A 26,732-nucleotide genomic window follows, 5' to 3' on the forward strand; every position below is an offset into this window, starting at 1 on the left:
TGTTCTTCGTTCTGTTTGGAACATCCCAAATGCCCATCCAATTTCCTTTTTAATTGTTTATTGTCTCCACTTCCTCCACCCTCGTAGGCAGCGAGTTCCAGGTCATTAACATTCGCTGCATCAGAATATTCTTCCTCACATCTCCCCCCCCCCCCCCCCCCACCCCCCACTCCCCCCTCCTTGCATCTCTGACCCAAAACAAGAAATCTGTGTCCTCCTCGTCCTTGTCCCTTCAGCTAATGGGAACAGCTTTTCTTTGTCCACCTTATCTAAACCTGTCAGAATCTTGTCCACCTCTATCAAATCTCCCCTCAACCTCCTTTGCTCCAAGGAGAACAACCCCAGCCTGACATTGACAATAAAGAACAAACTAACAGAATAAGTTACTGTCTGAAATCAAATGGGAATGTTTAATTTCTGTTTTAAAGATATTGTGAATATATTGTCCTGGACAATAAAGGAATTGGAATAACTCACCTTGGGTGTGGTTGAATGGAATATATCAATCTGATATCCACGTACAGTCGAGTGAAAGTCTGGAATATGTACAAAGAACAATACAGCACAGAAACAGGCCCTTCGGCCCTCCAAGCCCGTCCAATAAAGGCAAGCATGCCATATGTCTTCTTCACCACCTTTTCCACCTGTGCTGCCACCTTTAAGGATCTGTGGACTTGCACACCCAGATCCCTCTGCGTGTCTCTGCTCCTGATGGTTCTGCCATTTATTGTATAGCTCCCCCCTGCATTAGATCTACAAAATGCATCACTTCGCATTTATCTGGATTAAATTCCATCTGCCATTTCTCTGCCCAATTTTCCAGCCTATCTATATCCTGCTGTATTCTCTGACAATGTTCATCACTATCCGCAACTCCAGCAATCTTTGTGTCGTCCACAAACTTACTAATCAGACTAGCTACATCTTCCAAATCATTTATATATATCACAAACAGCAGAGGTCCCAGTACAGAGCCCTGCTGAACACCACTAGTATCTGTCTGTATCTTTATGACCTGACTGGCTGTAGGGATTCTCTCTGCGTGTCTATACTCCTGATGGTTCTGCCATTTATTGTATAGCTCCCCCTGCATTAGATCTACCAAAATGCATCACTTCGCATTTATCTGGAACTCCCACCTACCTGATGAAGGGACAGCCTGTTCTGAAAGCGAGTGGCTTTTGCTACCAAATAAACCTGTTGGACTTTAACCTGGTGTTGTTAGACTTCTTACTGTGTTTCCCCCAGTCCAACGCCGGCATCTCCACATCTTAAATTCCATCTGCCATTTCTCCGCCCAATGTTCCGGCCTATCTATATCCTGCTGTGTTCTCTGACAATGTTCATCACTATCCGCAACTCCAGCAATCTTTGTGTCATCCGCAAGCTTACTAATCAGCCCAGCGACATCTTCTTCCAAATCATTTATATATATCACAAACAGCAGAGGTCCCAGTACAGAGCCCTGCGGAACACCTGAGTCATGATGTGGAGATGCTGGCGTTGGACTGGGGTAAACACAGTAAGAGTTTTAACAACACCAGGTTAAAGTCCAACAGGTTTATTTGGTAGCAAATGCCATTAGCTTTCGGAGCGCTGCTCCTTTCGACCACCTGCTCCATCTGACGAAGGAGCAGCGAACAAACAAAGAACAATACAGCACAGGAACAGGCCCTTCAGCTCTCCAAGCCCGCGCCGCTCCCTGGTCCAAACTAGACCATTCTTTTGTATCCCTCCATTCCCACTCCGTTCCTGTGGCTATCTAGATAAGTCTTAAATGTTCCCAGTGTGTCCGGCAGCGCACCACATTGCCCGGCAGCGCATTCCAGGCCCCCACCACCCTCTGTGTAAAATACGTCCCTCTGATATCCGTGTTAAACCTCCCCGCCTCCCCCCTCACCTTGAACCTATGACCCCTCGTGAAGGTCACCACCGATCTGGGAAAAAGCTTCCCACGTTCACCCTATCTATGCCTTTCATAATTTTATACACCTCTATTAGGTCACCCCTCATCCTCTGTCTTTCCAGTGAGAACAACCCCAGTTTACCCAATCTCTCCTCATAACTAAGCCCTTCCATACCAGGCAACATCCTGGTAAACCTCCTCTGCACTCTCTCTAAAGCCTCCACGTCCTTCCGGTAGTGTGGCGACCAGAACTGGGTGCAGTATTCCAAATGCGGCCAAACCAACGTTCTATACAACTGCAACATCAGACCCCAACTTTTATACTCTATGCCCCGTCCTATAAAGGCAAGCATGCCATATGTCTTATTCACTACCTTCTCCACCTGTGACGTCACCTTCAAGGATCTGTGGACTTGCACACCCAGGTCCCTCTGCGTATCTACACCTTTTATGGTTCTGCCATTTATCGTATAGTTCCCCCCTATGTTAGTTCTACCAAAATGCATCACTTCGCATTTATCTGGATTGAACTCCATCTGCCATTTCTTTGCCCAAATTTCCAGCCTATCTATATCCTTCTGTAGCCTCTGACAATGTTCCTCACTATCTGCGCTCCGAAAGCTAATGGCATTTGCTACCAAATCAACCTGTTGGACTTTAACCTGGTGTTGTTAAAACTCTTACTGTGAACACCCTAGTCACAGCCCTCCAATCAGAAAAAGACCCCTCCACTGCTACCCTCTGTCTTCTATGGCTCAGCCAGTTCTGTACCCATCTCGCTAGTTCACCTTTGATCCCGTGAGGTTTAACCTTTTGCACCAGCCTGCCATGAGGGACCTTGTCAAATGCTTTACAAAAATCCACATAGACGACATCCACGGCCCTTCCCTTGTCAATCATTTTTGTCACCTCCTCAAAAAACTCAACCAAATTTCCCTCGTACAAAACCATGTTGTCTATCGCTAATGAGATTATTCAGTTCTAAATGTGTATAGATCCTATCTCTAAGAATCTTCTCCAACAATTTCCCTACCACGGACATCAAGCTCACTGACCTATAATTGTCCAGGTTATCCTTGCTACCCTTCTTAAATAACGGGACCACATTTGCTATCCTCCAATCCTCTGGGACCTCACCTGTGTCCAATGAAGAAACAAAGATTTTTGTGAGAGGCCCAGCAATTTCATCTCTTGTCTTTCTCAGTAACTGGAAGTCCCTTCCTAACAGCACTGTGGGTGTACGTACACCTCAGGCATTGCAGCAGTTCAAGAAGGCACCCTTGGGGTTGACTATGGCCAAGGCAGCTACATAGCCACATATTCTGTTATAATTGAAGGACTGCAGACTGAATGTGAGGCATTGTGGGACTGGACTATCTTGACCATATTCCTGTGACTGCCCGGAAACTCATGTGTCTATTTTAGTTTATAATTGAGGATTTCTGGGAATAAGTTAAATGCGGAAATATTAAGCATCGCCTGGAGGGATTTGGAATAACTGAGAATTTTATCCCCAGATAAAGAACAAAGATTTTGCCGGTGGTAGCGTGTTTGGGACTTTAAATCAACAAAGATGTTGCCTCCAAATCAATCCTTGTAAGTTGGCTTAAAAAAGGTTAAGTTATAATGAAGGATCTTGTATCTTATTTTAATCAAGGAGTTGTGAGCTTGTAGTGCTCTGACGCTTTAAGAAGCTATCGCTGAGAGAGAGAATGCTGAGGATTCATTGTTTGAAATTTACGAGCTGTGAGAATCTGTGTGTTTTGTTTGCTTTATGTGTATGTTTGTAGATATGTTTTATCATTGTTTTGGGCTACATTTGTTAAGGTTTATCTTTCTGGAGAATTAACCTTACCTTGAGTCTTTAATTAAAGGCATTTTTGGAAGTTTAAAAACAGGATCACAAGAACGCTTAAGTAATTAATCCTGCTTATTGTTGTAAAGCACATGCGAAGTTTCTCTGTTTGTGTGTGATGATATTTGTGGGTTGAACACTTCAAGTTTTGAGGTTTTCTGTCTGTGATTTAAATCAAACAGATTTTTAAAAAAGGAAGTGTGATTAATAAAACTTTTTTGTTCAGAAGTTATGAACCTGGAGCCAGAGACAGGATTCCAGGATATTTTATTAAACATGTGGGAATTTTAATCCGGATACAATTCACCCATGTGAGAATGAGAGTATTAATTTGTAATGGTTATTTAAAATTTGACACATGTGAAATGATTCTGACCAATCCTGTGTTGGATTGATCTTGGGTTAAACTTCCTGTCAGGTCCAAAGATTTATTCCTAACGCAAGTAACACAAAGAAAAGGAAAATTCTGGAATTGGATACTGAAGAAAAGAGTTTAAAAAGAGAGAGTATTAAATAGAAATGTTCCCAGACCATGTGGTCATTAGATTAAAACAAAGGAAGGGTGCTGACAGCCATTTGAGAACTTTTAATCCACCCCATTTCTAACTAAGGGAGTCTATGGACAAAGAAAGCCGAAGAAAGACCCCTCCCCCCCCCCCCCAAGGGGGGTCTGGAAAGCATCATGATGGGGGCACCTGTCCATGAGATGATCACAAAGCCCCATAATGCCCAGTTACTACTTTGATTGAACCTATAATGTATGTAATCTATCACCATTCTGATTGGATTGTGTCCAGCCAGGATGGTCTGAGTAACTGGATAAGAATTGATGATATTCTTTGTTGGGTGGAGTTGCACATGGTCAGCCCCTATGGCTTCTCCCCGCTGGCGTAACGCAATAAACTGTTTGTCGATTGAATCATTCACAACACACTGGGTACATTACCACTTCATCCTTGGGAGTGGCCTGATAGGCCGTGGTCCAGACTAAATGTGGCCTTTGGGGGGGCCTTTCATGAATCACATGTGTTTGGTCATTGTAAATGTGCATTCAAAATGGTTGGAAGCACAGATCATGAGTAATATTTCAGCTCCTGTGACAATAGAGAAGCTCTGTCAAATTTTCACAAGCCCTGGGTTACCAGATTGGCTTGTTTCGGATAACGACACTCTGTTTACAAGTGAGGTGTTTCAGGAATTCCTGTAAAGGAATGGTCTACGCCATGTGCGTACTGCACCGTTTCATCTGGCTACAAATGGTCTCTCAGAAAGAGCGGTTCAAACTCTGAAGGAGGGATTGAAGAGAATGGCAGGCGATACTTTAAGAACAAGCTCTCAAGATTTTTGTTCCAGTTTCGCATCACACCACAATCCACAACCGGACTCTCTCCTGTGGAATTTTTAGGTAAAAGGCTGAAGTCTCATCTGGATCTGCTTCATCCAGATCTCAGAGCAAAAGTGAGCAGGAGACAAGAGAAGCAGAAGGAGGGACACGACTACCGCGCCAAAGAGAGGCAGTTCAAACCGGGTGATCAGGTTTGGTGATCAGGTTTACATCAGAAATTTTGGGAGTAACCAAAGGTGGTTACCGGGAATAATTTTAAACCAAAGTGGTCCAGTATCTTGGGTGGTGAGACTGTAAAATGGAAGAGTTGTTCGCAGACACCAAGACCATATTTGCTTGCGGTGTGACCCCGAGTCAGCAACAGTTTCAGAGTCAGCAACAATTACTGAGAACATGGCAGAGGGTCATGCTGCTGTGGATGTTCACCAGGAAGTGGTTCCAGCTTTGCCAGTTGACTCTGCTGTGGGAGTGGAAGAGGGATGTTCATGTACAGATTCTCAAACTACCTCTTCACCTCCCATTCCAGAAACACCATTACAAGATTTACCAGTGGTATTGTACAGGTCGCAATGCAACCACAAAGCTCCTGACAAACTTCCGTATTTTTAAAGACATTACTTTGTTGTATTTCTGTCCTGATGGGGGATTGAAATTTAAGGGGAGGAGAAGTGTTACAGAGTGTTCTTCTCAACCTCTCTCCCTTCTGAGCACGTGTGGGCTTTGGGCGGGGTTTCAGTCTGCAAGTCCAGGCTGGTTCCAATGCTCCTGTTTCCTTTAGTTTGCCAATGATTTTTAAACTTTGTTATTTATTTATATAAAGAACATCCTGCTTTTAACAATGCATTTGACGACCTTATTTGTGGAGTGAAGTTCCCACATTTGGAAAGCAGGAGATTAGTTAAATGGACAGCCTGAATTGAGAGACAATTAAAGAATAAATGATTCATTAATACAGATGTTAGGCTGGAAATGTAAATTTGAACACAAAAGTTTCACGTTTAGAAATATAAAGATATAAAGAATGTTTAAAATGTTGTGGGAATTATAAAATGTTCCCTTCTGAGGCCAACAGAATAAAAAAAAACAGATACCAAGACTTGTTCGCGTGGCGCGGTACCACAGTGGTTAGCACTGCTGCCTCACAGTGCCAGGGACCTGGGTTCGATTCCCAGCTTGGGTGACTATGCGGAGTCTGCACGTTCTCCCCCCTGCGTGGGTTTCCTCTGGGTGCTCCAGTTTCCTCCCACAGTCCAAAAGACGTGCTGGTTAGGTACATTAGCCATGTTAAATTCTCAATCAGTGTAACCGATCAGACGCCAAACTGTGGCAACTTAGGGATTTTCACAGTAACTTCATTGCAGTGTTAACGTAAGCCTACTGGTGACACTAATAAATAAACTTTAATATTTTGTTAACCTTGACTGGAGGGAATGAATCAGCTCCTGTTCAAGATGTCTCAACAGTGAATGACTGATGTTAACCAATTATTGGTCAACACTCAGGCTACCCCAAGCTAAGAGATGTCGTTTGAGAGAAAGAATTGTCTTAAATTTCAGACAATGTGTGCAACTAGCTAAAAACCAAACCAGTTTCATTATTGACAAGTTAAAGACCAATTGGCTAATTCCCAACAACTGGCTGAGCTGGGCTTTCTACATTTTGGAAGTATAAAAAAGGGGATTCAAGAAACCAATTTGGTAGAAGTTTTTAAAAGTTCAAGGTTTTTTAAAATTTATTTATTAGTGTCACACATTCACACTGCAATGAAGTTACTCTGAAAATCCCCCAGTCACCACACTCTGGCGCCTGTTCGGGTAAACTGAGGAGAATTTAGCATGCTCAATGTACCTAACCAGCAAGTCCTTTGGTCTGTGGGAGAAAACCCACACAGACAGGGGGAGAATATCCAAACTCTGCACAGACAGTGACCCAAGCTGGGTCCCAGGCGCTGTGAGGCAGCAGTGCTAACCACTGTGCCCTACAGAGAGGTGTTGAAAGCTGTTGATTTTACAAGTTATCCATGTTTTCGGAGCGGTCACTTTTTGTCCTGGTCTGAGAAGGATGGAGAGAAGTCTGTTCAATTGTTCAAGTTAAGCTTTCTCCTTTTACTGTTAATAGATTCTTTGCTTTTTTTATCCTTCTCTCTTACATATTTAATCGTTAATAAACTTTCTGAATTCACCATTTAAAGCGTTCTTTCTTGCCATTTGGTTAAGTCACTGGAACCTGGTGTGATTTACGATTAGTGAGGTTATTGTTAGCAAGTGAACACTATAAATCTTTGTTTAAATAAATCAACGTTTTTACAAATGGAATGCTATCCTTTATTACGAGGGAAATTGAACATAGGAAAGAGGATGTTATGCTTCAGTTATGATGTGGAGATGCTGACGTTGGACTGGGTAAACACAGTAAGAAGTCTCACAACACCAGGTTAAAGTCCAACAGATTTATTTGGTAGCAAAAGCCACTTAATTTCAGAGCGCTGCCCCTTCATCAGGTGAGTGGGAGTTCTGTTCACAAACAGGGCATATAAAGACACAAACTCAATTTCCAAAATAATGGTTGGAATACGAGTCTTTACAAGTAATCAAGTCTTGAAGGTACAGACAATGTGAGTGGAGAGAGGGCCAAGCACAGGTTAAAGAGGTGTGTATTGTCTCCAGCCAGGAGAGTTAGTGAGATTTTGCAAGCCCAGGCAAGTCGTGGGAGTTACAGATTGTGTGACATGAACCCAAGATCCCGGTTGAGGCCATCCTCATGTGTGTGGAACTTGGCTATCAGTTTCTGCTCAGCGATTCTGCGTTGTGTGTTGTGAAGGCTGCCTTGGAGAACGCTTACCCAAAGATCAGAGGCTGAATACCCGTGCCTGCTGAAATGTTCCTCGACTGGAAGGGAACACTCCTGCCTGGTGATTGTCGAGCGGTGTTCATTCATTCGTTGTCGTAGCATCTGCATGGTCGCCCTAAGGTACCTGCCTCGGGACAGGAGCGGTGCCAGAGGACTGGAGGACAGCTGATATGGTACCACTAGTCAAGAAGGGAAGTAGGGAAAAAAACAACAAATTACTGGCCAGTGAGTGTAACTTCAGCAATAGGGAAACTATTGGAAACAATTCTGGGGACAGAATTAATTTCCACTTGGGGAGGTGAGGATTAATCAAGGATGGGCAGCACGGTTTTGGCAAAGAGAGATCATGCCTTACAAATCTGGTTGAATTTTTGAGGAGGTGACTTGGTGTGTAGATGAGGGTAGTTCAGTTGATGAAGTCAACATGGACTTCATTCAGGCTTTTGACAAGGTCCCACATGGGAGGCTGATGGAGAAGGTAAAAGCCCATGGGATCCAGGGGCAATTTGCCAAACCGGATCCAAAATTGTGTTTGTGACTGGATGCCTGTGTTTAGTGATGTTCCGCAGGGATTGGTGCTGGGTTGCTTGTTGCTTGTAGTGTACGTTAATGATCTGGATGTGAATATAGGAGGTATGATTAGGAAGTTTGCAGATGACACAAAAATTGGTCATGTGCTAAAAACCGAGGAGCAAAGCCTTAGATTACAGGACGATATCGACAGGGTGGCACGGAGGCACTGCTGCCTCACAGTGCCAGGGACCCGAGTTTGATTCCCGGCTTGGGTCACCCTCTGTGTGGAGTCTGCACATTCTCCCCATGTCTGCGTGGGTTTCCTCCGGGTGCTCCGGTTTCCTCCCACAGTCCGAAAGACGTGTTGATTAGGTGCATTGGTCATGCTAAATTCTCCCTCAGTGTACCCAAACAGGTGCTGGAGTGTGGCGACTCAGGGATTTTCACAGTAACTTCACTGCAGTGTTAATGTAAGCCTACTTGTGACACTAGTAAATAAACCGTAAAACTTTAGTTAGATGGGCAGAACAGTGGCAAGTGGAATTCAACCCTGAAAAGTTTAGGTAATTTTTGGAGGACGAGCAAGTTAACAGAATGCACAATGAATGGTCAGATCCTAGGAAGTACAGAGGATCAGAGGGACCTTGGTGTGCATGTCCATAGATCTCTGAAGACATTAAGACAGTTACATAAGGTGGTTCAGAAGTCACATGGAATACTTGCCTTTATTAACCAAGGCATTGGATATATGGTTGTAGAGATTCACATTCTAATCAGTATTCTGTAACTTGATTTTGTGCCTCTGTATGCCCTGTTTGAGAGCAGATATCCACTCCATCTGACGAAGGAGCCGCACTCTGAAAGCTAATGGCATTTGCTACCAAATAAACCTGTTGGACTTTAACCTGGTGTTGTTAAAACTTTTACTGTGTTTACCCCAGTCCAACGCCGGCATCTCCACATCATTGAATATAAGGGCAGGGAGGTTATGATGGAGCTGTATAAAACACTGGATAGGCCACAGCTGGAGTACTGTGTGCAGTTCTGGTCGCCACACTATAGGAAGGATGTAATTGCACTGGGGAAGGTGCAGAGGAAATTCCCCAGGGTGTTGGCTGGGCTGGAGTGTTTCAGCTATGAAGAGAGGCTGGATAGGCTGGCGTTGTTTTTCTTGGAGCAGGGAAGGGTGAGGGGGACCTGATTGAGGTGTATAAAATTTTGAGGGGCACAGATAGGGGGGACAGGAAGGAACTTTTCTCTTTAGTTGAGGGGTCAATAACCAGGGGCATGGATTTAATTTCAGGAGCAGGAGGTTTATAGGAGAAGTGAGGAGAAATCTTTTGACCCAGAGGGTGGAGGGAATCTGGAACTCAGTGCCTGAAAGAGTAGTAGGGGTGGGAACCTTCACAACATTTAAGAAGAATTTAGTTAAGCTTTTGAAATGCCATGGCATACAAGGTTACGCACACAGAGTGGAAAATGGGATTGGAATAGAACGGTCCTTGATGGCCAGCACAAACACGATGGGCCGAAGGGCCTCTTTCCATGCTGTAAAACTCTATGATCACCCACATTGGCAGCAAGTTCAATATCATCATCAGTCACAACCCCCTGCATCTTCACTAACTGAAACAATCCATTTAAAACATTTTGAGTCGAGGAATGTAGCCATATTTCTGTTAGGCTGCAGCCTGCATGGAGATTTCCAGCTGTGTGTGTCCAGAACAGGAAGCAGTGAGCATGGATCTGTCAATCAGCCTCAATCAGCACCTTCAGGAGAATTGGGAGGGTGAATATTAGATACAGCAGAGTGAGAATGGAGGGAGAGTGTGTGGGATGGAGATTTACAGCTTTTGGAGAATGAGAGAGGAAAGAATGTTCCAGAGAAACTAGAATTGTTCTGAATTTCTATCCTGTACTGACACTGATCACTTCTGTAAACTCCTTTTACAGGATATTGGAAGGGTAGGATTTACAGACAGAAATCTCAAATCTAATGTCACATCAACATCTGACATCCTCACTCAATTCATCGGGATCTGAATATATCGATCTTTGATTCTCGAAGGAGAAATGTTTTCCTGTTCTGTCTGCTTCAAAAACTTTAATCATTTGTGTGACTGGAAAAGCACCAAGGCACAGATACACCCGAGTGACAGTGTTCCAGTGCACTGAGAGTGGTAAGAGCTTTAACCAGTTACACTGCCTGAAAATACATCGCAGCATTCACAGCGGGGAGAGACTGTACCCGTGTTCTGTGTGAGATTTAACTGATTGTTTAACCTGGAGAGTCACAAGGATGCCCGCATCATGGAGAAACCGTGGAAATGTGGGGACTGTGGGAAGGGATTCATATCCCCATCTCAGCAGGAAGCTCATCGGCGCAGTCACACTGGGGAGAGACCATTCACTTGCTGTGTCTGTGGCAAGGGATTCAGTCAGTTATCGAATCTGCGGACACACCAGCGAGTTCACACTGGGGAGAGGCCTTTCACCTACTCTCACTGTGGGGAGGGTTTCACTTGGTTATCCAGCCTGCAGACACATCAGCAAGTTCATTCTGGCGAGAGACCGTTCACCTGCTCTCAGTGTGGGAAGAGATTCACTCAGACATCCCACTTGCGAACACACCAGCGAGTTCACACTGGGGAGAGACCGTTCACCTGCTCTGTGTGTGGGAAGGGATTCACTGACTTATCCAGCCTGCGAGGACACCAGCGAGTTCACACCAGGGAGAGACCATTCACCTGCTCTCAGTGTGGGGAGGGATTCACTCAGTCATCCGCCCTGCAGACACATCAGCGAGTTCACACTGGGGAGAAACCATTCACCTGCTCTCAGTGTGGAAAGGGATTCACTCAGTCATCCGCCCTGCGGAGACACCAGCGAGTTCACACTGGGGAGAGACCATTCACCTGCTCTCAGTGTGGGAAGAGTTTCAGAGCTTCATCCACCCTGCTGAGACACCAACCAATTCACGAGTGATTCCAGGGGTTGGATTCTGCTGTTATTGTTTCTGCTCTCAGTTACACCCAGGACTGCATTATGTTCATTCTCACAGTTGGTCATTGGGGAGGGTCGGAGGGTTTCTTTCTGCTGGACTGGCTGGTCTCATGACTTTGCCTCCAGTGGGCTGAGTCTTGTTGCGAATACCTGGTTTCAAATTTCACACGGATCACAGAGTGACAGGGCGATTGGAAGTTAAGACATGTTCAGTCAGCATTTCTATTTGAAACTCCCCCAGATGCCAATCGAATTTCCTTTGTAATTGTTTATTGTCTCCACTTCCTCCACGCTCGTAGGCAGCGAGTTCCAGAACATTACCATTCGCTGCATCAAAATATTCTTCCTCACATCCCCCCCTGCATCTCTGACCCAAAACCATAAATCTGTGTCCCCCTCATCCTTGTCCCATCAGCTAATGGGAACAGCTTTTCTTTGTCCACCTTATCTCAACCTGCCAGAATTTTGTCCACCTCTATCAAATCTCCCTCAACCTCCTTTGCTCCAAGGAGAACCCCAGCCTGACATTGACAATAAAGAACAAACTAATAGAATATGTTCATACCTGAAATCAAATGGGAATGTTTAATTTCTAATTTAAAGATATTGTGAATATATTGTCCTGGACAATCAAGGAATTTGAACAACTCACCTTGGGTGTGGTTGAATGGAATATATCAATCTGGTATCCATCTACAGTCCAGTGAAAGTCTGGAATGTGTAGCTGGAAATCCCTCCCTAACAGCACTGTGGGTGTACTTACACCTCAGGCATTGTAGCAGTTCAGGAAGACAGTGTTGGGGTTGACCATGGCCGAGGCAGCTACATACAGCCACATATTGTTGTAATTGAAGGACTGTGAGGCATTATGGGACTGGACTATCTTGACCACATTCCTGTGACTGCTCAGTTTCTGCAATCATGGACCATTAAAGCTGCTTAGCAGGGCCCCGATAGAGGACGTGGTGAGAATATTTACTCAGAATGAGTTAGAATTAAACTTATTCCAGAACACTGGCTGATGTTCAGCAGCTGATATACCCGAATTTGTAAAAAGAGGGTCTGACCAATCAACAAACCATGGTAGGTAGTCGGTTAAGAAGTGAAGAAGCGTTCTCAGGCATTGTTTAAATTATTTTATCATAAATTTGTGATAAGAACTGTGAGGGACTTGTGACCCGTTAGTCGCTGAGGTGACGGTATCCTCCAAGTAGCACTGGACTGAAAAGCAGACCTCTGAGAGTCGATTCTAATGGTTATAATCCTACCCAAGCATGGTCAGTGAAAAATCAGAGCTTAAGTGGGGACCGGACAGGTCTCTTACCTGCCATTTGGAAACTAAGAACAAGAAACATATTGATAAAATAATTAGAGAATAGAGCCAACGTTTCAAGTCTGAATGACACTTCATAAGAGCTCTCATGAAGGGACATCTAGACTCGAAATATTGGCTCTATTCCCTCTCCACAGATGCTATCAGACCCGCTGAGATTTTCCAGCATTTTCTGGGGGGGTTTTCAGATTCCAGCATCCACAGTATTTCACTTTTATGATAAAATGATTCAGTCTGATTGGAATCCCCACGACCCTCCCGCATTGTTCTGACTCTACCAGCCGGGTGTGGAATTAATTGGATAGATCTTCCAGAGAGCCAGCAGAGACATAATGGGCCAAATGATTTCTATTTATGCTGTATCATTCTCTAAAAGAGTGAATATTCAGTATCAGGGACAGACAGAAGAACCAGTGACTGTGCGATTGAACCCAGCCAGAATCAGCACCATAAAGGGAGGAGTGAGAGGGAAACGGTGTAAAAGCTTTGAAACCATTGAAATCTTAGGAAATCTTAGAAACCCTACAGCACAGAAAGAGGCCATTCAGCCCATCGAGTCTGTACCGACCACAATCCCACCCAGGCCCTACCCCCATATCCCTACATATTTACCCACTAATTCCTCTAACCTACGCATCCCAGGACACTAAGGGCAATTTTAGCATAGCCAATCAACCTAACCCGCACATCTTTGGACTGTGGGAGGAAACCGGAGCACCCGGAGGAAACCCACGCAGACACGAGGAGAATGTGCAAACTCCACACAGACAGTGACCCAAGCTGGGAATCGAACCCAGGACCCTGGAGCTGTGAAGCAGCAGTGCTAACCACCGTGCTGCCCATTGCATGGTCCTGCAGCAGAACATTGAGCAATGGAGCACAGCAATGTACCAATTCTCAATATTTCATTAATTTACCTCAAATGCTAACAATGTTATTTTGAATTAACTGTATGAGGTTTCAATGGCGGTTATTACCCAGCATTCGCTGCGGGTGTGAAAGTGCCCTATTCACTCCACAGGAGCCCAGTGCGCAGGCGCAGCGCTGTATCTGGGGCATGCGCAGTGCCACTTTGCTCGGAGGCCTACGAGTGCGGGAGACACTTGTTTCAAGGGGTGAGAATCAGCAGGGCGGCGGGAGGAATGGAGCCGGGAGTCGGGGTGAGGAGGGAACACAGGCTTCACAAACATCTGCTGTAGGCCGCAAGGCCTGAATAAGAGCCTTCCGGTTCCGGGTTTGCAGCTCCGGGGATTTTATCCGGGATCAGGCCCAGTGCCGCGGCCGCCATTTTTGTTTAGCGGGGAGCAGAGCGCATGCGCGACCAGTGGGCGGAGCTTCAGGATTTGGGTGACCAGGAGAGACAATGTTTGAGTCATTGACTGACAGGCCGGGTGGAGAATGTAATCTGTAAAGGGATGCTACAGCTTTAATACTGAGTCTGGGCGTCAGTGTAATTTTCCGTGTTGCTGTTGCCTTTAGTTTGGCTTGACCTAGGTACAATGCAGAAATTAGATTAAGAAAAAAAATAGTGCAATATAATGTCAACACTAGAAAAGTGAATTGTCTTAACTTTGTACATGCTGATCAGTCAATGCCACCCTGTGGCCTTTGTGTATAGAGATATGCTAATAATACTACATTTTTGCTATATGTATTTGCCATAATAAAATATTTTAAACTACAAAAAAAAACTGACAGGCCGGGTTAATGGATGCTGCCTTTCCCGGGGGAAGGTGCTGCAGGGGGAATGTGCGGCCATTCGAATAACAGAATAAAAACATGATCAAAATTAGGAGCAGGAGGGGGCATCTAGACCCATCGAGGCTGCTCTGCCATTCAGTAAACACATGGCTTAACTCAATTTTCCTCCAGCCCCAACCTCTCTAAGTCATCACCTCCTGGTAGGTAAAATGGTATATAACACAGTTTTGAATATACTCAATGAGCCGGCCTCTACTGTTCAATGAGGGAGAGAATTTCACAGCTTACTGAACTTCTGAGAGAAGCAATTTCTCCTCATCTCTGTCTTAGATCATTATATTTAAATTGTTCTCGCAGTTCCAGATTCCCTGTTGAGGGGTAAACCCTTTCAGCATTCGCTCTGTCAAGCACCCTCAGAATCTCATATGTTTCAGTAAGATCACATCTCATTTATCTAAAATCCAATGAGCATAGATGCACCCTGCCTATCCTTTCCTCATAAAACAGACCCCTTCATGCCCGAAATCAGCGAGTGAACCTTGTCTGAATTGCTTCCAATGTAAGTATATTCCATTTTAAGTAATCTTATGCTAGAAAACAGGAGGGGAGAATGTTATGGATTTATATTCAGGACTACAAATGACTGTTGGGGGTGACACAGTGGTTAGCACTTCTGTCTCATAGTGCCAGAGACCCGGTTCAATTCCAGCCTCGGCTGATTGTCTGTCTGGACTTTGCACATTCTCCCTCTGTCCATGTGGGTTTCCTCTGGGTGCTCTGGTTTCCTCCCACACTCCAAAGATGTGCAGGTTAGGTTGATCGACAGTGCTAAATTGTCCCTTTGTGTCCCAAGATGAGGGGGAAGGAAAGGGGAGGATTAGTGATGTACGTATATCAGGTTACAGGGATAGGGCCTGAGTAAAGGTGCTCTGTTAGAAACTTGGTGCAGATTCAATGGCCTAAAAGGCCTCCTTCTGCACTACAGAAATTCTGTGATTTTGGAATCTCCTTGGTGAGAAGAAGAGGATTTTCAAGCAATCTCAAACCCCCAAAAAATGTGTATCTCTTAATTTCAAGCCACAATTAACACATGACTCTTGTAATCTTTTGCAGGGAGTTAGAATATTTGAAGATTGCAATTTTTCTCTGATTCCAGTGCTTCTGACATCTTTCCAGCCGCAGGTTTCAAATTAGAAAACAGTGAAATTGTTTCAGAGGTGAGTATTGTTGAACATTTACCTATAATTTTGAATTTTCGTGCTGTGCTCTGTTATCTGTACTCTGGTTCCACGTCTCTGGGGCTGGTGTGACTCCGTTACTGTGGATCTGAATCCATGTCCATCCATTGCTTTGTTTCACCTCTGCCCTCCCTGATCACCTCTCTGTCATTGTCAGTTCAGAGAAGGATCTGCAGGCTGATACCTGGGATGAAGGCATTGTTTTGTGAGGAAAGTTTGGGCCTGTATTGACTGGAGTTTAGAGGTGATCATAGTATTGACATCAGATTGTGAGGTAGTGATTAGTATAGATGAAGAGAGGATGTTTCCAATGTTGGGGATTCCAGAATTAGTCGGCAGATTGTCAAAATAAAGGGTCCCCCAATTCTGATGGTGAGGAGGAGAAATGTCTTCCCTCAGAGGGCCGTTAGTCTTTGCAATTCTCTTCCCCAGAGAGCAGTGGAGGCTGCATCATTAAATATACTCAAAACACAGAGATTTTTGATCGAAAAGGGAGTCAAGGGTGACAGGAAGAAAAGTGGAGTTCAGATCACAATCAGATCAGCCATGATCTTGATGGGGAGGTGATGGTCTTGTGGTATTATTGCTAGACTATTAATTCAGAAACTCAGCTAATGTTCTGGGGACCCGGGTTTGAATCCTGTCATAGAATCATAGAAATCCTACAGTACAGAAGGAGGCCATTCAGCCCATCGAGTCTGCACCGACAACAATCCCACCCCATAGCAGCTGGCGGAATTTGAATTCAATTAAAAATATCTGGAATTAAGAAATTACTGATGACCATGAAACCCTTTCGATTGTCGGAAAAACCTATCTGGTTCACTAATGTCCTTCAGGGAATGAAATCTGCCATCCTTAATTGGTCTGGCCTACATGTGACTCCAAAGCCACAACAATGTGGTTGACTCTCAACTGCCCTTCAAGAGCAACTAGGGATGGGTAATAAATGCTGGCCAGCCAGCAACATCCATGTCCCATGAATGAATAAAAAAAATTCAATTGAACAGCTTGGTGGGCTGAATTTCTAACTATTTCTTATGATCTGTCAGGAACATGAAATGGTGAGTGTCGATCAGCATTAATTAGCACCTTCAGGAGAATTGGGTAGTTTATATTAAAGTTTAAAGTTTATTTATTAGTCACAAGTAAGGCTTATATTAACACTGCAATTTCTCTTAAAGACATTGACATCCTTTGCTCCCTCAGCTTGACACGTTGATTTCTGGCTAAAAAGTCCCTTTCCTAATGTTCACAATTAAAGGGCTGGTTTCCTGAGGAGATGGCTGACATTTAAAAGAACAATAAATTAATATAGGGCAGAGATATGCCTAGTGTTGTTATATTGTAGATTTGATATATTATTTATGGTTCTGTAACAAAGTACATTTATTATTATTTCTCGTTTTGTAATGTAACACTGAAGCTATGTGATATATTTCCACTCATCGAGTCATTACAGCGCAGAAGGAGTCCATTCAGTAACTCGAATCCGTGCCGACTCTCTGTAGAACAATCCAGTCAGTCCCATTCCCTTTCTATATTCCCTTTCCCCTGCAACTTTATTTCCTTCATGTGCCCATCTAATTTCTGAAATATATTAAAGGGGACAGTAAACTAATATCGGACAGAGACGTGTCTGATGTTGTTTTTAATTCATCCTTGGGACACGGGCATTGCAGGCTGGGCCAGCATTTATTGCCCATCCCTAATTGCCCCTTGAACTGAGTGGCTCGCTAGGCCATTTCAGAAGCTGGCTGAGAGTCAACCACATTGCTGTGGCTCTGGAGTCACATGTAGGCCAGACTGGGTAAGGACGGCAGATTTCTTTCCCTAAAGCACATTAATGAACCAGATGGGTTTTTTGGTCAATCGACAATGGTTTCATGGTCATCAGTAGATTCTTAATTCTAGATTTTGTTTTTAAATTCAAATTCCACCATCTGCCGTGGCAGGATTCGAACCCGGGTCCCCAGAACATCAGCTGAGTTTCTGGATTAATAGTCTAGCGATAATACCACGAGGCTATCAGCTCCCCTGTTGTTATATGGTACAGATTAGATATATTATTTATAGCTCTGTAATAAAATACACTTATTATATCTGGCTGTGTAATTTTGGACTGCAGCTATATTATATATTTCCAACAATCTCTTCCCTCAGAGAATTGTTAGATTTCTCTTCCATAGGGACCAGTGGAGGGATTGAATATATTCAAGGATGAGTTAGACAGTTTTTGAATGACAAGGGAGTCAATAATTATTGGGGACAGGCTGGAAAATGGAGAGAAAGCTCAGATGAGGAAGGATTTCTTCACTCAAGGATGTGGTGATGTTTTGGATTCTCTACCCCAGAGGACTATAGAGCCTCAGTCATCAAGAATTTTCAAGAGAGGGATTGATAGGTTTCTAGATATTGAAGATATCGATGGATATGGGGGACAGTGTGGGGAAAATAATGCAGAGGTAGATCAACCAATAATCTGAATGAATGGTTGAGCAGACTCGATGGGCCGAATGCTGACTGCGGCTCCTATTTGTTCTGATTTCTGTGCTGGACAGGAAGCAGTGAGCATGGATCTGTCAATCAGCCTCAATCAGCACCTTCAGGAGAATTGGGAGGGTGAATATTAGATACAGCAGAGTGAGAATGGAGGGAGAGTGAGTGGGATGGAGATTTACAGCTTTTGGGGAATGGGAGAGGAAAGAACATTCATTAGAATCATAGAATTGCTGCATCTTATCAACCGTCCCTGAGCTTTCACAATGAATCCCACTTCTGAGGACACCCTTATCTCTGACTTGTCTGTACTGCTGGCAGTCTCACAAAGCAGCTGCCTGTGTGCTGATACGGGAGGCCCTGCTGGGCAAGTTTAATGCTCCATGACTGTGTCTTTAATGAATGCTCCATGAACTAGAAATGTAGATTTGAATTTCGATCGTATTCTGAATTGCGATGTTTTTTCTAAATTGACTTACAGGATATTAGACAAGGAGAAATCAGACAGAAATCTCCAACATCACATCGAGATCTGACAGAGTGACTCGATTTCTTGGGACCTGAATATCATCGGCCTTTGAATCTAACAGGAGAAATGTTTGTTTGGCCACTTGGCTTCAAAAGATTGTAAACATCACTGTTACTAGAAATGCACTGAGATACACACACCCGAGTGAGAGTGTTCCAGTGCACTGAGTGTGGAAAGAGCTTTAACCAGTTACACTGCCTGAAAATACATCGCAGCATTCACAGCGGGGAGAGACTGTACCCGTGTTCTGTGTGAGATTTAACTGATTGTTTAACCTGGAGAGTCACAAGGACACCCGCACCATGGATAAACCGTGGAAATGTGGGGACTGTGTAAAAGGATTCAGATATCCATCTGCACTGGAAACTCATCGACGCATTCACACCGGGGAGAGACCATTCAGCTGCCCTGTGTGTGGGAAGGGTTTCACTGTTTCATCGAACCTGCGCACACACCATCTCACTCACACCAATGAGAGACCGTTTAAATGCTCTGACTGTGGGAGCGGATTCAAAAGCTCTGGAGAACTGGTGTCCCACCAGCGCATTCACACTGAGGAGAGACCGTTCAGCTGCTCTCACTGCTCAAAGAGATTTAAAACGTCATCCAGTCTGTGGGAACATCAGCGAGTTCACACTGGGGAGAGACCATTCACCTGCTCTGTGTGTGGGAAGGGATTCACTCAGTCATTCCACCTGCTCAGACACAATCTCACTCAAACCAATGAGAGACTCTTTAAATGCTCTGACTGTGGAAAAGGATTCAAAAGCTCTGGTGAACTGGTATCCCACCAGCGCACTCACACTGAGGAGAGACCGTTCAGCTGCTCTCACTGATCAAAGCAGTTTAGAACATCATCCAACCTGCGGACACACCAGCGAGTTCACACCGGGGAAAGACCATTCACCTGCTCTGTGTGTGGGAAGGGATTCACTCATTCATCCAGCCTGCTGAGACACAAAGTCACTCACAGCAATGAGAGACCCTTTAAATGCTCTGACTGTGGGAGCGGATTCAATACCTCTGGAGAACTGATGTCCCACCAGCGCATTCACACTGAGGAGAGACCATTCACCTGCTCTCACTGCTCAAAGAGGTTTAGAACATCATTCAACCTCTGGAGACACCAGCGAGTTCACACTGGGGAGAGACCGTTCACCTGCTCTGTGTGTGGGAAGGGATTCACTCATTCATCCAGCCTGCTGAGACACAAAGTCACTCACAGCAATGAGAGACCCTTTAAATGCTCTGACTGTGGGAGCGGATTCAATACCTCTGGAGAACTGATGTCCCACCAGCGCATTCACACTGAGGAGAGACCATTCACCTGCTCTCACTGCTCAAAGAGGTTTAGAACATCATTCAACCTCTGGAGACACCAGCGAGTTCACACTGGGGAGAGACCGTTCACCTGCTCTGTGTGTGGGAAGGGATTCAATCATTCATCGAACCTGCGCGCACACAATCTCACTCACACCAATGAAAGACCGTTTAAATGCTCTGACTGTGGGAGCGGATTCAAAAGCTCTCAGGAACTGATGATCCACCAGCGCATTCACACTGAGGAGAGACCGTTCAGCTGCTCTCACTGCACAAAGAGGTTTAGAACGTCATCCAACCTGCGGACACACCAGCGAGTTCACACTGGGGAGAGACCATTCCCTTGCTCTGTGTGTGGGAAGGGATTCACTCAGTCATCCAGCCTGAGGAACCACAAAGCCACTCACTCCAAGGAGAGCCCCTTTAAATGCTCTGCCTGAGAGGCCGGCTTCAGAAGCTCTCAGGAACTGATGATCCCCGAGCACATTCACACCGGGGAGAGGCCGTTCAGCTGCTCTCACTGTTCAAGGAGGTTTAGAATATCATCAACACTGCTGAAACACCAGTGAGTTCACACCGGGGAGAAACCATTCACCTGCTTGGTGTGTGCGAAAGGATTTACTCAGTTATCCAGCCTGCCCAGACACAACATCATCACACCCAGGAGAGACCCTTTAAATGTGGGCGTGGCTTCAAAAGCTCTCGGGAACTAATGTCCCACCAGTGAGTTCACACCAGGCAGAGGCTGGTCACCTGCTCTGACTGGGAAGGGATTCACTCAGTCAGCAAACTTGGTGAAACACCAGTGAGTTCACAAGTGATGACAGTTCTGGGATTATTCTTGTGAATCTTTCTTGCCCCTTCTCCAGTGCCTCTATTTCCTTTTTCTAAATGGAGATCACAAATAGAACGTGGAACAGTACAGCACAGGAACAGACCCTTCAGCCCACCATGTTTTTTGCATCCGTATTTACTAAGGAAACTGGCATGGAGTCTATGGAAATAAGGCAAACAAGTAGGGAGGTCATGGAACCTATACAGATTAAAGGGGAGGAGGTGCTTGCTGTCTTGAGGCAAATCAGAGTAGATATATCCCCAGGACCGGACAGGGTATTCCCTCGGACCTTGAAGGAGACTAGTATTGAAATTGCAGGGGCCCTGGCAGATATATTTAAAATGTCGGTAGCCACGGGTGAGGTGCCGGATGATTGGAGGATAGCTCATGTTGTTCCGTTGTTTAAAAAAGGCTCAAAAAGTAATGCAGAAAATTATAGGCTGGTAAGTTTGACGTCAGTAGTAGGTAAATTATTGGAAGGAGTACTAAGAGATAGGATCTACAAATATTTGGATAGACAGGGACTTATTAGGGAGAGTCAACATGGCTTTGTGCGTGGTAGGTCATGTTTAACCAATCTATTAGAGTTTTCTGAGGTTACCAGGAAAGCGGATGAAGGGAAGGCAGTGGTTGTGGTCTACATGGACTTCAGTAAGGCCTTTGACAAGGTCCCGCATGGGAGGTTAGTTAGGAAGGTTCAGTCGCTAGGTATACATGGAGAGGTAGTAAATTGGATCAGACATTGGCTCAATGGAAGAACACAGTAAGAGTTTTAACAACACCAGGTTAAAGTCCAACAGGTTTATTTGGTAGCAAATGCCATTAGCTTTCGGAGCGCTGTCCCTTCGTCAGATGGTAAACCTCTCTGCACCCTCATCAAAGCCTCTGCATCCTTTCTGTAATGTGGCGACCAGAATTGAACGCAATATTCTAAGTGCGGCCCAAACAAAGTTTTATAAAGCTGCAACATGGCATGCTGACTCTTGTACTCAATAAAGGCAAGCATGCCATATGCCTTCTTTACCGACTAAATATTTGTGTGGCCAATTTCAGGGAGCTCTGGACTTGAACCCCAAGATCCCTCTGTACATTAACTGTCTACTTATCCTTAATATTTGATCGGACAAAACCGCACCGACCTCCTCAGAAGACAAACACGGGACACAGTGGACAGAGTACCCTTCGTTGTCCAGTACTTCCCCGGAGCGGAGAAGCTACGGCATCTCCTCCGGAGCCTTCAACATGTCATTGATGAAGACAAACATCTCGCCAAGGCCATCCCCACACCCCCACTTCTTGCCTTCAAACAACCGCACAACCTCAAACAGACCATTGTCCGCAGCAAACTACCCAGCCTTCAGGAGAACAGTGACCAAGACACCACACAACCCTGCCACAGCAACCTCTGCAAGACGTGCCGGATCATCGACACAGATGCCATCATCTCACGTGAGAACACCATCCACCAGGTACACGGTACATACTCTTGCAACTCGGCCAACGTTGTCTACCTGATACGCTGCAAGAAAGGATGTCCCGAGGCATGGTACATTGGGGAAACTATGCAGACGCTGCGACAACGGATGAATGAACACCGCTCGACAATCACCAGGCAAGACTGTTCTCTTCCTGTTGGGGAGCACTTCAGCGGTCACGGGCATTCGGCCTCTGATATTCGGGTAAGCGTTCTCCAAGGCGGCCTTCGCGACACACGACAGCGCAGTCGCTGAGCAGAAACTGATAGCCAAGTTCCGCACACACGCGGACGGCCTCAACCGGGATATTGGGTTCATGTCACACTATTTGTAACGCCCACAGTTGCGTGGACCTGCAGAGTTTCACTGGCTGTCTTGTCTGGAGACAATACACATCTTTTTAGCCTGTCTTGATGCTCTCCCCACTCCCATTGTTTTGTTTCTTAAAGACTTGATTAGTTGTAAGTATTCGCATTCCAACCATTATTCATGTAAATTGAGTCTGTGTCTTTATAAACTCTGTTTGTGAACAGAATTCCCACTCACCTGAAGAAGGGGCTTAGAGCTTCGAAAGCTTGTGTGGCTTTTGCTACCAAATAAACCTGTTGGACTTCTTACTGTGTTTACCCCAGTCCAACGCCAGCATCTCCACATCACGAAAGAGCTTTAACCAGTTACACAGCCTGAAAATACATCACAAAGCATTCACAGCAGGGAGAGGCTGCTACCGTGTTCTGTGTGTGGAAGAGGCTTCAACTGGAGAGTTACAGGGACACCCGCACCATGGAGAAACCTTGGAAATGTGGGGACTGTGGGAAGGGATTCAGATTCCCATCTCAGCTGGAAATTCATCGACGCAGTCATACCGGGGAGAGACCGTTCACCTGCTCCGTGTGTGGGAAGGGATTCACTCAGTCTTCCCACCTGCTGTGTCACAATCTAACTCACAGCAATGAGAGACCCTTTAAATGCTCTGACTGTGGGAGTGGCTGCAATAGCTCTGGAGAACTGGTGACCCACCAGCGCATTCACACTGAGGAGAGACCGTTCAGCTGCTCTCACTGCACAAAAAGGTTTAGACGGTTTTCTAACCTACGGAGACACCAGCGAATTCACACTGGGGAGAGGCAGTTCAGTTGTTCCATGTGTGGAAAGGGATTCACCCAGTCATCCGACCTGCGGAGACACCAGCGAGTTCACACTGGGGAGAGGCCATTCACCTGTTCTGTGTGTGGGAAGGGATTCACTCAGTTCACTTCAATTTCCCTGGTATAGACTGGAAATCGCTGAGGGCAGGGACTCTGGATGGTGAGGCATTTGTTAAATGTGTATAGGAGGGTTCGTTGGAACAATATGTGGACAGCCCAACTAGAGAGGGGGCTATACTGGACCTGGTGCTGGGGAATGAGCCCGGTCAGGTCTTCAAAGTTTTGGTTGGGGAACATGTGGCAAATAGTGACCACAATTCTGTTAGCTTTAGGATAGTGATGGAAAAGGATGAGTGGTGTCCCAAGGGTAAGGTGTTGGATTGGGGGAAGGCTAACTTTATTGGGATCAGGCAGAAATTGGCAGCTCTTGATTGGGAGAGGCTGTTTGAGGGTAAATCCACATCTGGTATGTGGCAGTCCTTTAAGGAACAGTTGTTAGGGCTACAGGACAAGCATGTGCCTGTAAAAAAGAAGGATAGGAAGGGTGGGATTAGAGAACCGTGGATAACCAGGGAAATTGAGGGACTGGTCAAAAGGAAAAGAGAGGCGTATGTTAGGTCCAAGCAGCTAAAAACGGAGGGAGCTCTGGAGGAGTATAATGAAAGTAGGAAAATACTCAAACGGGGAATTAGAAGAGCAAAAAGGGGTCACGAAATGTTCTTGGCAGACAGGATTAAGGAGAATCCCAAGGCATTTTATTCATACGTTAGGAACAAAAGGGTTGTTAGGGAAAAAATCGGACCTCTCAGGGACAAAAGTGGGGACTTATGCTTGGAGCCCAAAGAGGTAGGGGAGATCCTAAATGAATACTTTGCGTCGGTATTCACTAAGGAGAGGGATGTGTTGACTGGGAGTGTCTCGGAGGGGAGTGTTGAACCGTTGGAGAAAATCTCCATTACAAAGGAGGAAGTGTTAGGTTTGTTAGAGAATATAAAGACTGACAAATCCCCAGGGCCTGATGGAATCTATCCAAGGCTGCTCAGGGAGACGAGAGGTGAAATCGTTGGGCCTCTGACGCAAATCTTTGTCTCGTCACTGGACACAGGTGAGGTCCCAGAGGATTGGAGGATAGCCAATGTGGTCCCGTTATTTAAGAAGGGTAGGAAGGATAACCCGGGTAATTATAGGCCGGTGAGCTTGACGTCCGTGGTGGGGAAGTTGTTGGAGAAGATTCTTAAAGATAGGATGTATGCGCATTTAGAAAGGAATAAACTCATTAACGATAGTCAACATGGTTTTGTGAGAGGGAGGTCATGCCTCACGAACCTGGTGGTGTTTTTTGAAGAAGTGACCAAAATGGTTGACGAAGGAAGGGCCGTGGATGTTGTCTATATGGACTTTAGTAAAGCGTTTGACAAAGTCCCTCATGGTAGGCTAGTGAAAAAGGTTGGATCCCATGGGATAAAGGGGGAGGTGGCTAGATGGGTGGAGAACTGGCTTGGTCACAGAAGACAGAGGGTGGTAGTGGAAGGGTCTTTTTCCGGCTGGAGGCCTGTGACTAGTGGTGTACCGCAGGGCTCTGTATTGGGACCTCTGCTGTTTGTGATTTATATAAATGATCTGGAAGAAGGAGTAACTGGGGTGATCAGTAAGTTTGCGGACGACACAAAACTGGCAGGACTTGCAGATAGTGAGGAACATTGTCAGAGGCTACAGAAGGATATAGATAGGCTGGAAATTTGGGCAAGGAAATGGCAGATGGAGTTCAATCCTGATAAATGCGAAGTGATGCATTTTGGTGGGAATAATGTAGGGAGGAGCTACACGATAAATGGAAGAACCATAAAGGGTGTAGAGACGCAGAGGGACCTGGGTGTGCAAGTCCACAGATCATTGAAGGTGACGTCACAGGTGGAGAAGGTGGTGAAGAAGGCATATGGCATGCTTGCCTTTATAGGACGGGGCATAGAGTATAAAAGTTGGGGTCTGATGTTGCAGATGTATAGAACGTTGGTTCGGCCGCATTTGGAATACTGCGTCCAGTTCTGGTCGCCACACTACCAGAAGGACGTGGAGGCTTTGGAGAGAGTACAGAGGAGGTTTACCAGGATGTTGCCTGGTATGGAGGGGCTTGGTTATGAGGAGAGATTGGGGAAACTGGGGTTGTTCTCCTTGGAAAGACGGAGGATGAGGGGAGACTTAATAGAGGTGTATAAAATTATGAAAGGCATAGATAGGGTGAACGGTGGGAAGCTTTTCCCCGGGTCGGTGGTGACGTTCACGAGGGGTCATAGGTTCAAGGTGAAGGGGGGGAGGTTTAACACAGATATCAGAAGGACATATTTCACACAGAGGGTCGTGGGGGCCTGGAATGTGTTGCCGGGCAAGGTGGTGGAGGCGGACACACTGGGAACGTTTAAGACTTATCTAGACAGCTATATGAACGGAGTGGGAATGGAGGGATACAAAAGAGTGGTCTAGTTTGGACCAGGGAGCGGCGCGGGCTAATTGTTCCTTGTTTCTCGTTTCAAGGTGGGAACCTGTCTCGGGGGGAGGGAATTCATATGGTGTTCGTGGAAGTGGAAATGACGGGTTGGGAAGCATTTTCCGATCAGGGCCATTGTGATCTCCTGGACTCGTTTCGATCGCCTCAGGGGGTCGGAGAGGAATTTCCCAGATTTTTTTTCCCCATATTGGCCCTGGGGTTTTTCACTCTGGGTTTTCGCCTCTCCCTGGAGATCACATGGTCTGGAATGGGGGGGTGGGGGTAAGTTAATAGGTTGTAATGAACAAAGCATCGTAGCTGTGAGGGACAGCTCGGTGGATAGGATATTGGTATGTAGATAGGCTGGAAAATTGGGCGGGGATCCTGGATTCAGGATTCAATCCTGGACCGGGGAGCGGCGCGGGCTTGGAGGGCCGAAGGGCCTGTTCCTGTGCTGTATTGTTCTTTGTTCTTTGTTACCCAGCTTGCAAAGACATAATCTCATGCACACCAATGAGAGACCGTTTAAATGCTCTGACTGTGGGAGCGGCTTCAGAAGCTCTCAGGAACTGATGATCCACCAGCGCATTCACACTGAGGAGAGACCGTTCAGCTATTCTCACTGCTCAAAGAGATTTAAATGGTCATTCAGCCTGCAGGTCCACCAGTGGGTTCACACTGGAGAGAGACCACTCAC

General features: G+C 45.6%; 1 protein-coding gene and 1 long non-coding RNA gene across 2 annotated transcripts in view; one reads left to right on the top strand and one right to left on the bottom strand.

Moving 5' to 3' along the window:
- LOC144483733 (uncharacterized) overlaps nucleotides 1-26,732 on the bottom strand; it is a 103,778-nt gene that overhangs the window by 44,350 nt on the left and 32,696 nt on the right. The window lies entirely within an intron of this gene.
- Nucleotides 14,891-18,848, top strand: LOC144483784 (uncharacterized). Its single transcript, XR_013496043.1, has 3 exons — nucleotides 14,891-15,065; nucleotides 15,620-15,723; nucleotides 18,725-18,848. It is a non-coding gene; the product is annotated as an uncharacterized LOC144483784 (long non-coding RNA).

Source organism: Mustelus asterias, unplaced genomic scaffold (assembly GCF_964213995.1).
Source record: "Mustelus asterias unplaced genomic scaffold, sMusAst1.hap1.1 HAP1_SCAFFOLD_77, whole genome shotgun sequence".
Lineage (NCBI taxonomy): Eukaryota > Metazoa > Chordata > Chondrichthyes > Carcharhiniformes > Triakidae > Mustelus > Mustelus asterias.